This window comes from Meles meles, chromosome 20 (genome assembly GCF_922984935.1).
Source record: "Meles meles chromosome 20, mMelMel3.1 paternal haplotype, whole genome shotgun sequence".
In the NCBI taxonomy this organism is placed as follows: Eukaryota; Metazoa; Chordata; class Mammalia; order Carnivora; family Mustelidae; genus Meles; species Meles meles.
The window spans coordinates 52,093,349-52,103,958 of NC_060085.1; positions in this window are offsets into that span (position 1 = coordinate 52,093,349).

Here is a 10,610-nt window from a genome sequence, read left to right on the forward strand (position 1 = left end):
TACCAAGTGCTGCTGTCCTGGGAGGACTGGTACTTTACAAACCTTGCCTCACTGCGTCCTCGTATCTGTGACAGTACACACGGGGTACTATGACTGTCCCCATATCTTCAGATAAGAGATTGTCTCCCACAGAGCTACCCCTCTGGGGTTAGCTGCTGCCCTTTTGTCCCTAATTCCAAGGGGCCAGCTTCTCTTGCTTAGACAGTTTTAATAGCCTCTTCCTTGGCCCTCTGCCTCCATTCTTGCCTCCTGACAACCCATGATCAATGTAGGAGCCAGAACAAGCTTTTAACATGTAAATCAGATCATGACAGCTCAATGGTAAAAGTCCGGCAGCCGCTTCCCACCGCTTAGAATTAAATGCATACTCTTCCCCATGATGCCATGTGATTGGGCCTCTACTTGCTCCTGGCCCCATTTCGTACCACTCTCTCTCTGGTTCCCTACTCCAAGCCACAGTGGCTTTCTTATACTTCTGGAATGCTGTGCACTCAGCTCCTTCCTGGGTCTTGGCCATGTGTCACCTTCTCAGAGAAGCCCACCCAGACCTATTAAAAGGCAACTGTAGCTCATTCTTCTGTTTCATTTTCTTCATACGACTGCCACATCTGAAATTATCTCAGTTATGTATATGTTTGTTCACTGAATGACAGTCTCCAAGCCCTCCCCACCCTATCCACACGAGACTAGTATGTCTGATAGAACTTTCTGCCAATGGTAGAAATGTTCTGGACCCGTAATGTCTAGTGTAAGAGCCACTAGCCTATGGAGCACTTGAAATGTAGCTGAAGAACTGAAATTTTAATCTGATTTCATTTCAATGAGTTCAAATTTAAAATTTAGTGGCTATTGTATTGGACTGAGCATCTCTAGAGTATAAACCCTAAGAAGGCAGGGACCACATCTGTCACTATGTTCCTGTGCCTTCAACAGCACCTGACATTTAGTAGGTGCTCAATAAACAATTCTTGAGTGAATGAACAGAAATATGAACAGATAAACAACAAAATCTCTTCCGACCTGCTCTTGGCTCTGCTCTCCACCTCTCACTAGAGGCCCTGAGGCCTCCCTCCACGGGTGGAGCGGGGTTTGTTTGCTGCAGTGACCTCAGGCATTTGGCAGAAACACCAGGTGCCAGGGCAGCAGAATCAATTACTCCCTCCGCTGCACTCCATTTGGAGCCAAACACCCCCTATGAGGAGGTGGGATGGTAATGAGGCCTTACCAGTCCCCAGTAAATACTGCAGCTGTTTCCTATACAGTCATTGGGGCTTTACGGAATGTGGAAGTGCCTCGGCCCATAAATCCATGTGAATCGCTTTATTTGTCTATTTCTCCTCCTCCTCCTCCCTTGTCTAATGTTGGAAGGCACTAGGAGGGAGAACCAAGTCAGTATCAGGTCAAGAGGCTGAATTCAATTAAAGTCTTATTTGGACCCAATCTCTTTTAGGAAATGAAATCAGCATTGGGCTGAATAATATATTTTTTTGCAAGTTAGGGTCCCTCCTGGGCTCCATTTAGGCAGAAAGATAATTCAGAACAGACATTCAGTCTGGTCTTATTTCTACACAGTGAGGATTAGGACATCTACATTATCCCATGGCAATAAGACAAAGTTATACTTCCCCCTGTAATCACCCCAAATGATGACTGAGGAAGATATGGCTTTCAAGGCCTCTGGAAAGCATGCTTCACCTTGTTAACTGTGCCCAGGATTAGATGGCAAAGAAGCAGGCGCAGATGCCATGACAGAGAACAGACACTGGCTTATGAGACAGGACAAACTGAGATCCACTGTGCCAAGGTTGCTCAAGTTGAACTTCCCTGAGAATCCATGCCATGCAAGGCCAGAGGATGCTGTAAGGGGTCTGGTTTCCAGGGGCATGAAAGGAACTTCTTGGGCATGCCCTAAGAGGCTTGAACAGAGGGAAACCAGAACGTATGACTACTATAGACTCCATGGTGCATGTCTTAGAACTGCCAGGCATGTGGTCTGAGATGCTTCAGGAAAAGAGCTGTATTTTCTCAGCAGTTTAGAAATTGTCTTTTCCCTGGAGAAGCCTCTGTGTTATAGCAGAGGACAAGCGGCACAGTCCCATATGCTGTCTGGACAATAGCTAGACTCCAGAGTATCAGTTGCTCCAAAATTATAATAATAGTAATAATAGTTACCATTCAGGAAGCCCCAACAACAGCAGCCATTTTCCACATTACCTCAATGAATCCCACAACTACTCTGGGACAGCTATAACTATCCACATTTTACAGGGTATAAAGGGGAGAATTCAGAGAAGTTAAGTAATCTGCCATAATGGAGAGACCCACGTGGAAGGAACTGAGGGTGACCTCTGACCCACGGACAACAAGGAACTGAAGCACTCAGTCCAACAGCCTGTGAGGAACTGAATCCTGCCAACACCCACCTGAGTCAGTTTGGAAGCTGATCCACCATGGACTGAACTGTGCTCCCCCAAACTGTGTATGTTGAAGCCCTACTTACCAACACGCTAGTACATGGAGATGCGGCCTCTGGGAGGTAATATGGTTTAGATGAGCTTGTGAGGGTGGGGCCTTGTAGGAGACCAGAAAGCTTGTTGTCTTTCTCTCTCCATCCTGTGAGGACAAAACAAGAAGGTGGCTATCTGCAAGCCAGGGAGAGAGATCGCACCAGAACCCACCATGCTGATCTTAGACCTCTAGTCTCCAGAACTGGGAAGACATAAATGTCAGTGGTACCTTGTCATGGGAGCCTGAGCTGACTAATATAAGACCTTCCCCAGTTGAGTCTTCAGATAAGACCTCAGCACCAGCTAACACCTCAGCAGCAGCCTTGTGAGCCTGAATGGCAGCCTGAAGCAGAGGACCCAGCGATTCCAAACCTGAATTCTCTGTTTTTAAGATTTTATTTATTTATTGGATAGAAAGAGAGAGAGCATAAGCAGGGGGAGTGTCAGGCAGAGGGAGGGGGAGAAGCAGGTTTCCCACTGAGCGGGGAACCTGACACAGGGCTTGATCCCAGGACCCTGGGATCATGACCTGAGCCAAAGGCAGACACTTAACCAACTGAGCCACCCAGGCACTCAGTCTGAATTCTTGTTACACAAAAACTTTAAGATAATAAGTGTGTGTGCTCTTATGACACATTTTGGGGGATAATGTGTTACTTAGCAATACATAACTGATATAGTCACAAAACCCACAAGTGCCTCGGCTTTAATTCTAAACCAAGTCAACCTGATCCCAGAACCCACTGATCTTTGTACTCCGTCACACCGCTTTTTATGTTTTTTTCCTTACCTTTTCCCAGAAGTGCCAGTATAGGTGCTACTGTTCTGAAACTGTCTGACACTGTCCCTGTGCAAGTGATTGCACTTCCCCAGTTGTCACTTCCCCAATCTGGGGATTGTCACTTCCCCAATCTGAGTCCTCATAGGCCATCTCCTGAAAGGTTCTTTCTTTCTTTTTCTTTCTTCTTCTCCTCCCCTCCGCCTCAAAGGTTATTTCTTGTAAGAGGATGAGAAAGCTTTTATATAGAGGGCTATATTCTGGGGACAATTTTGGATAAGGTCCCTTGCCTTCCTTTTTCAACCTAACAAATATCATCTCAGGACAATAAGAGTCAATAAGGATTTTCCAAGGCAGACCAAAGTCAGGCCTGCCCATGGAGTCTTCAAAGGAAGCAGTGCTCCTTAGTAGTGCTGTGTCATGAGGTAAGGGGGAGGATTGTTATTCAATCAGAATCAAGGACCTGGTGTTCCCCAACAAGCTATATAGTTACCTTTCCTTCAAGATGTTTCCCCTGCCATTGGCATGTCTGGATTTGCCCCCCTAGATTTCCTAAGACTGGTTCTTATTTGGGAACCACAAGTATCAGCCCTCTGTGTCACTTGTCCAGATAAAACTGTCACTTACCAGTCCTTCATGAGATAAGGTCTGTTTGTAAATCTTCCCAAATACAACTGGAGTCAATCCATTCAAACACATTTCCTCCAGCATTTCATCACACTATATGATGGTGAGAGCAAGTAAAGGAAGCCATCCACAAATGCGCTCTTGTTGAGAAATAGTTACCACAAGAGAAGGCAAGAGCAAGAACAGGCTATATTTAGCCTCCTTACAGACCACACCAATTTTAATTAATCTGGATAAGTTAACTCCTTATCCATCATGACATGGTAATGCTCCTAATAAATAGTTACCCAAAAAGACAGAATGTCAAAATGTGAGTATAGTATAATCTCATCTAAGAAAGAAAGAGAAAAGGAAAGAAAGGGGGGGAAGCATTCTAAGAAAATGGTCCTCAAATATGCATGTATCAAAGATACCCCAGAAAATGTCTTTAAACACACTGGTGGCCATACTCCCAGAGTTTCTGATTTAGCAGGTCTGGAATGAGACTGGAAATTTTGCATTTCTTTTTTTTTAAGATTTTAAAAATTTGTTTATTTTAGAAAGGGAGAGAGAGAGAGTGGGGTAAGGAGCAGAGGAAGAGGAAAGAGAGAATCCCAAGCAGATTCTACACTGGGCATGGAGCCCAACACAGGGCTCAATCTCACAACCCTGAGATCATGACCTGAGCTGAAATCAAGGGTTGGACACAACCAACTGAGCCACCCGGCACTCCAAAATTCTGCATTTCTAACAAGTTTTCTGATGTTGTACCATTGCTGTAAATAATATGTCAGGATTTAGTGGTTATCTATAGGAAGTGGATCTAAGGACAATTATTTTTAATGTTGCATAATATAATTCCATATTTTTGAGTGTTGATAATAAAAGGATGTACTGTTTATAATCAGAAAACTACAGGGGTGCCTAGGTGGCTCAGTCCGTTAAGCATCTGCCTTTAGTTCAGGTCATGATCCCAGTGTCCTGGGATTGAGTCCCATGTTGGGCTCCCCTGCTCAGTGGGGAATCTGCTTCTCCCTCCCCTTGCTCTTGTGCTCTTTCTCCTTCTCTCTCTCTCTCTTCCCTTCTCAAATAAATAAATAAAATCTTTTTTAAAAGGAAAAGAAAAAATACATGAGTAGTAGACACTAAAGAGGAAAAGTTGCTGTTTAAAATGTTTGTGTATCATCATGTTAACAATATGAAGGATAAAAATCATGATCATCTCAATAGATGCAGAAAAAGCATTTGACAAAGTACAACATCCATTCATGACTAAAACTCTTAACAAAGTGGGTTTAGAGGGAACACACCTCAACAGAATAAAGGCCATATATGAAAAACTCACAGCTAACAACCTGTTCGATGGGGAAAAAACTGAGAACTTTTCTTCTAAGATCAGGAAGAAGACAAAGATGTCTATGCTGACCATTTTTATTCAACATTGTACTGGAAATCCTAGCCACAGAAATTAGACAAGAAAAAAGGCAAAAAAGGCATCCATATTGGTAAGGAAGAAGTTAAACTCGCTATTTGCAGAAGACGTAATACTATACATAGAAAACTCTAAAGACTCCATCAAAAAACTATTAGAAGTAATAAATGAATCCAGTATAGTTGCAGGATACAAAATCAAGACACAGAAATCAGTTGCATTTCTATACACTAAGTAGGAAAAAGTAAAATCAAGAAAACAATCCCATTTACAATTATACCAAAAAGAAAAATACCCAGGAATATACTTAACTAAGGAGGTAAGTACTCTGAAAACTATACTCCCATATACTTTGAAAAGAAAGCTTGCTCTCTTTCTCCATCACGTGAGGACAAAACAAGAAGGTAGCTGTCTGCAATCCAGAGTACTGTGACTTATGTACTTTATGTACTCTAAAAACAATAAAACAATGACGAACAAAATTGAAGACAAAACAAACAAATGGAAAGATAGTCCATCCTCATGGATTCGAAGAATTAGTATTTTAAAATGTCCATACAACCCAAAGCAATCTATAGATTTGACACTCTCTCTATAAAAAATGCCAACAGAATTTTTCACATAACTAGAACAGAAAATACTAAATTTTGTATGAAACCACAAAATATTCTGAATAGCCAAAGCAATCTTGAGAAAGAAGAACAAAGCTACAGGTATCACAATTCCAGATTTCAAGATCTACTACAAAGCTATAGTAATCAAAGAGAATGGTACTGGTACAAAAACAGACATATAAATAAAGCATAACAGAGAGCCTAGAAATAAACCCATGATTACATGGTCAATTACTCTATGACAAAGGAGGCAAAAATATACAATAGGGAAAAGACAGTCTCCTCAATAACCAGTGCTTGGAAAACTGGATGGCTTACATGTGAAAGAATGATACAGGACCAGTTTCTAACACCATACACAAAAATAAATGGATTAAAGACCTAAATGTGAGACCTGAAACCATAGAAGTCATAGAAGAGAATAGAGGCAGTAATTTCTTTGACAACAGCCATTTGACAACATTTTTCTAGATATGTCTAGATATGTCTCCTAAAGCAAAAGAGAAAAAAAAAGCAAAAAATAAACAATTAGGACTATACCAAAATAAAAACTTTTTGCACAGTGAAGGAAACCATCAACAAAATGTAAAGGTAACCTACTGAGTGGGAGAAGGCATTTGGAAATGATATATCTGATAAGGGGTTAATATCCAAAATATATAAGGAACTTCCACAACTCAACATAAAAACAACAAATAATCCAATTAAAATAGGCAGAGGACCTGAATAGATTTTTTTTTTCCAAAGAAGACATACAGAAGGCCCACAGCTGCACAAAAAGATGCTCAACATCACTTATCATCAGGGAAATACAAATCAAAACCACAATGAGATATTACCTTATACCTGTTAAAATGGCTAAAATCAAGAAGACAGGAAATCAAGAAGTAAATGTTGTAGAGAATATGGAGAAAAAGGAACCCTGGGCACTGTTTGTGGGAAGGCAAATTGGTGCAATGACTGCGGAGAAAACACTATGGAGGTTCCTCCAAAAATTAAAAACAGAAATACCAGGAGTGCCTGAGTGGCTCAATCAGTTAAGCAACCGATTTCAGCCCAGGTCATGATCTCAGTGTCCTGGGGTTGAGCCCCAGGATGGGCGCCCCACTCACCAGGGAGTCTGCTTATTTCCCTCTCCCTCTGCCCCTTCTCCTGCTCTCTCTCTCTCTCTCTCTCTCTCCCTCTAAAATAAATAAATAAATCTTTTTTAAAAATAGAAATACCATATGATTCACTAATTCCACCAAGGAATATTTACCCAAGAAAATGAAAACACTAATTTGAAAAGACATATGCACCCCTGTGTTTACTGCAGCATTTTTACAATAGTCAAGATACAGTAGCAACCCAAGTGTCCATCCATAAGTGAACAGATAAAGAAGATATGGAATACATATACAATGGAATATTACTCAGCCATAAAAAAAGAATGAGATTTTGCCATTTGCAACAACATGGATGGACCTAGAGGGTATCATGCTAAGTGAAAAGTCAGAGAAAGACAAATACCATTATGATTTAACTTATATGTGGAACCTAAAAAAAAATGAATAAACAAACAAAAAACAACAGACCCCAAAAATACAGAAAACAAAGTGATTGCTGTCAGAGGGTAGGTGAGTGAAGGGAAGGGTTAAAGCGGTGAAGGGGAGTAGGAGTTACAGGCTTCTAGTTATGGAATGAGTAAGTCATGGAAATGAAAAGTACGGCATAGAGAATATAGTCAGTGGTATTGTAATAGCATTGTGTGGTGACAGATGGTAGCTATATTTGTTGCGGGCATAGAATAATGTATACACTTGTTGAATCACTAAGTTGTGCACCTGATACTAATATAACATGGTGTCTCAACTATACTTCAGCAAAAAAAAAAAGGAGTATAAAACATAAAATAATAAATAAATAAATATGGACCAGAAGAGTTAATCTTTTATGCTTCCTTCCAGGCAGAATTCAAAAACAGACAGAACTAATTCATGGTGATAGGAATCAGAGTCTTGGCAGTAATGTTTTGGATATGATACCTAAAGCACAAGCAACTAACTAAAAAATAAACACATGGGACTACATCAGACTAAAATGTTTCTGTCCAGCAAAGCAAGCCGTCAACAAAATTGAAGGCAACCTATGGAATGAAAACAAAAATTTGCAAATCATACATTGATGAGGGGCTAATATCCAAAATATATAGAGGACTCATATAAATCAACAGCAATAAGTAATAATAATCCAATTAGAAGTACAAAGGACAGGAAGAGTCATTTTATGCTGAAGAGACAAATGGCCAACAGAAATATGAAAAGGTGCTCAACATCATTAATCATCAGGGAAACACAAATCAAAGTCATAAGGAGACATCACTTCATGCCTGTTAGAATGGCTATCAACAAAAAGACAAGGGATAGGGGCGCCTGGGTGGCTCAGTGGGTTAAAGCCTCTGCCTTCGGCTCAGGTCATGATCCCAGAGTCCTGGGATCGAGCCCCACATCGGGCTCTCTGCTCCGCGGGGAGCCCGCTTCCTCCTCTCTCTCTGCCTGTCTCTCTGCCTAGTGTGATTTCTCTCTGTCAAATAAATAAAATAAAATAAAATAAATTTTTAAAAAAAGACAAGGGATAACAAATGTAGGCCAGGATGTGCAGAAAAGGGAACCTCTGTGTACTTCTGATTGGAGTATAAACTGGTGTAGCCATTGTGAAAAAAAAAATAGGGAAGTTCCTCAAAAAATTAAAAATAGAACTACCATATGATCCAACAATCCCACTTCTGGGAATAGATCCAAAGGAAACAAAAACACTATGTTGAAGAGAGATTGTTCATAGCAGTATTACCCACAATATCCAAGACATGGAAACAACCTAGTGTCCATCAACAGATGAATGGATTAAAAAGTTGTGGTATTTATATACAATAAAATACTATTCAGCCATAAAAAGGAAGGAAACCCTTCTATTTGTGATGACACGGGATGGCCCTTCAGGTCATTATTCCAAGAGAGATAAGTCTAACAGAAAAGACAAATACCGTATGTTCTCACTTATATGTGGAATTCAAAACAACAGCAAACTCATAGAAAAAGAGACCAGATTTGTGGATACCAGAGACAGGGGAGGGGAAACATGGGAGGGGTGGAAATAGATGAAGGTGGCCAAAAGGTACAAATGTCCTTGTTAAGGTAAACAAGTACTGGATGTGATGCACAACATGAGGCCATCGCTAACAGGGCTGTATGGTATATTGGAAGTTGTTAAGAGAGTAAATTTTAACACATCTCATTGCAAGGAAAAAATTTTCTTTTTTATTTTTGTGTCTATATGACATGATGAATGCTAACTAAATGTATTATGGTAATCATTTCGCTATATATATGTAATTATATATAGTATATATATATTTCAGTATATAGTACATATTTCATATATATTTTTAGTATGTGTGCTCGCTTCGTGTGAATGTATAATATGTGAGCACACATATTATAGTATATATTTCAGTATATATAAGTAATTATGCTGTACACCTTAAACTTATACAGTGCTCTGTGGCAATTATATCTCAGTAAAACTGGAACAAAGAAAAAAGACATAAAAGAAATCAGGAGTTGCTTCTGGGAGTGAAGTTTGACTGGAAAGGGTGACTAGGGAACTTTTTAGAATAACAGAAATGTTTACCTTGACTGGGATGGTAGTTACCCAGATGTATACATTTATCAAAACTAATCTAATCACATACTTAAGATCTTTACATTTCTCAGTATGAAATTTAACTCATTTAAAACTAACAACAGCAATCAAGAAAAATTGTATTGTTTATATACGTATAATACAAATATTACAAATACACATATATAATGCTTATAATCATAACTATGTAAAGTTGGTATATGTATAAGAATATTGACCAGATAACAGCATGGCAAGTAAAAACAAGCAATTCAGAAGGAAGGTACAAGTCTAATAAAATTTTATTTCCATTTTTGCTGTTATAATATTGTCTGAGCAAGAGATTTTTTTTTTTGATGAACAAAAATTCAACTCCTGTTTTGTTCATGATGCTGATACTTTGTGCTACCTTTCCAGGAAATGGCAAACTTCTTGTACTAATAATTCCTGAGGACAAAAGCAATGGATTGGTGCAGTATCTATAAGTATGCTGTGCCACCAGGAGTCGCAGCTTCCCTGCAGAATTGAAGTACTCAATCCCCACCTGCCCAGGGGTGTTGGCTGTTGAAGACTCCCAGCTCCAACTCCCCCGGAGCCTTGACCACAGCCAAAGAGAGCTACTCACCTCCCATTATGTCCCTTCCCCCAAGAACATGCACCAACGACTATGAGGTAGGTGCCCCCAATCCCTTGTCTCACTCAACTCTTAAAGGATGCTCCTGGCTTCAGAGCTTCCCATGGGAACAGTCCTGCTGCCCTCATTCCTCCCATAGATGTTGTTGCTGACAGTAGTCCCATAAACCTGCACATAATCTCTGAAAAACTTAGAGGACTGTTGATTCCCCCAACGATACCATTTTGTAGGTTTGGATTTGCACTACATCAGCCTTACTAACAAGGCAAACTGAACCATACAGCCCAAGTGTGACAACTTAAGAAGAAAGCACAGAATGGCAGAGGATGGAAAAAAGAAGTAGGAATGTACTCACTTCTTTGTCCTGTCTCCTGGAACA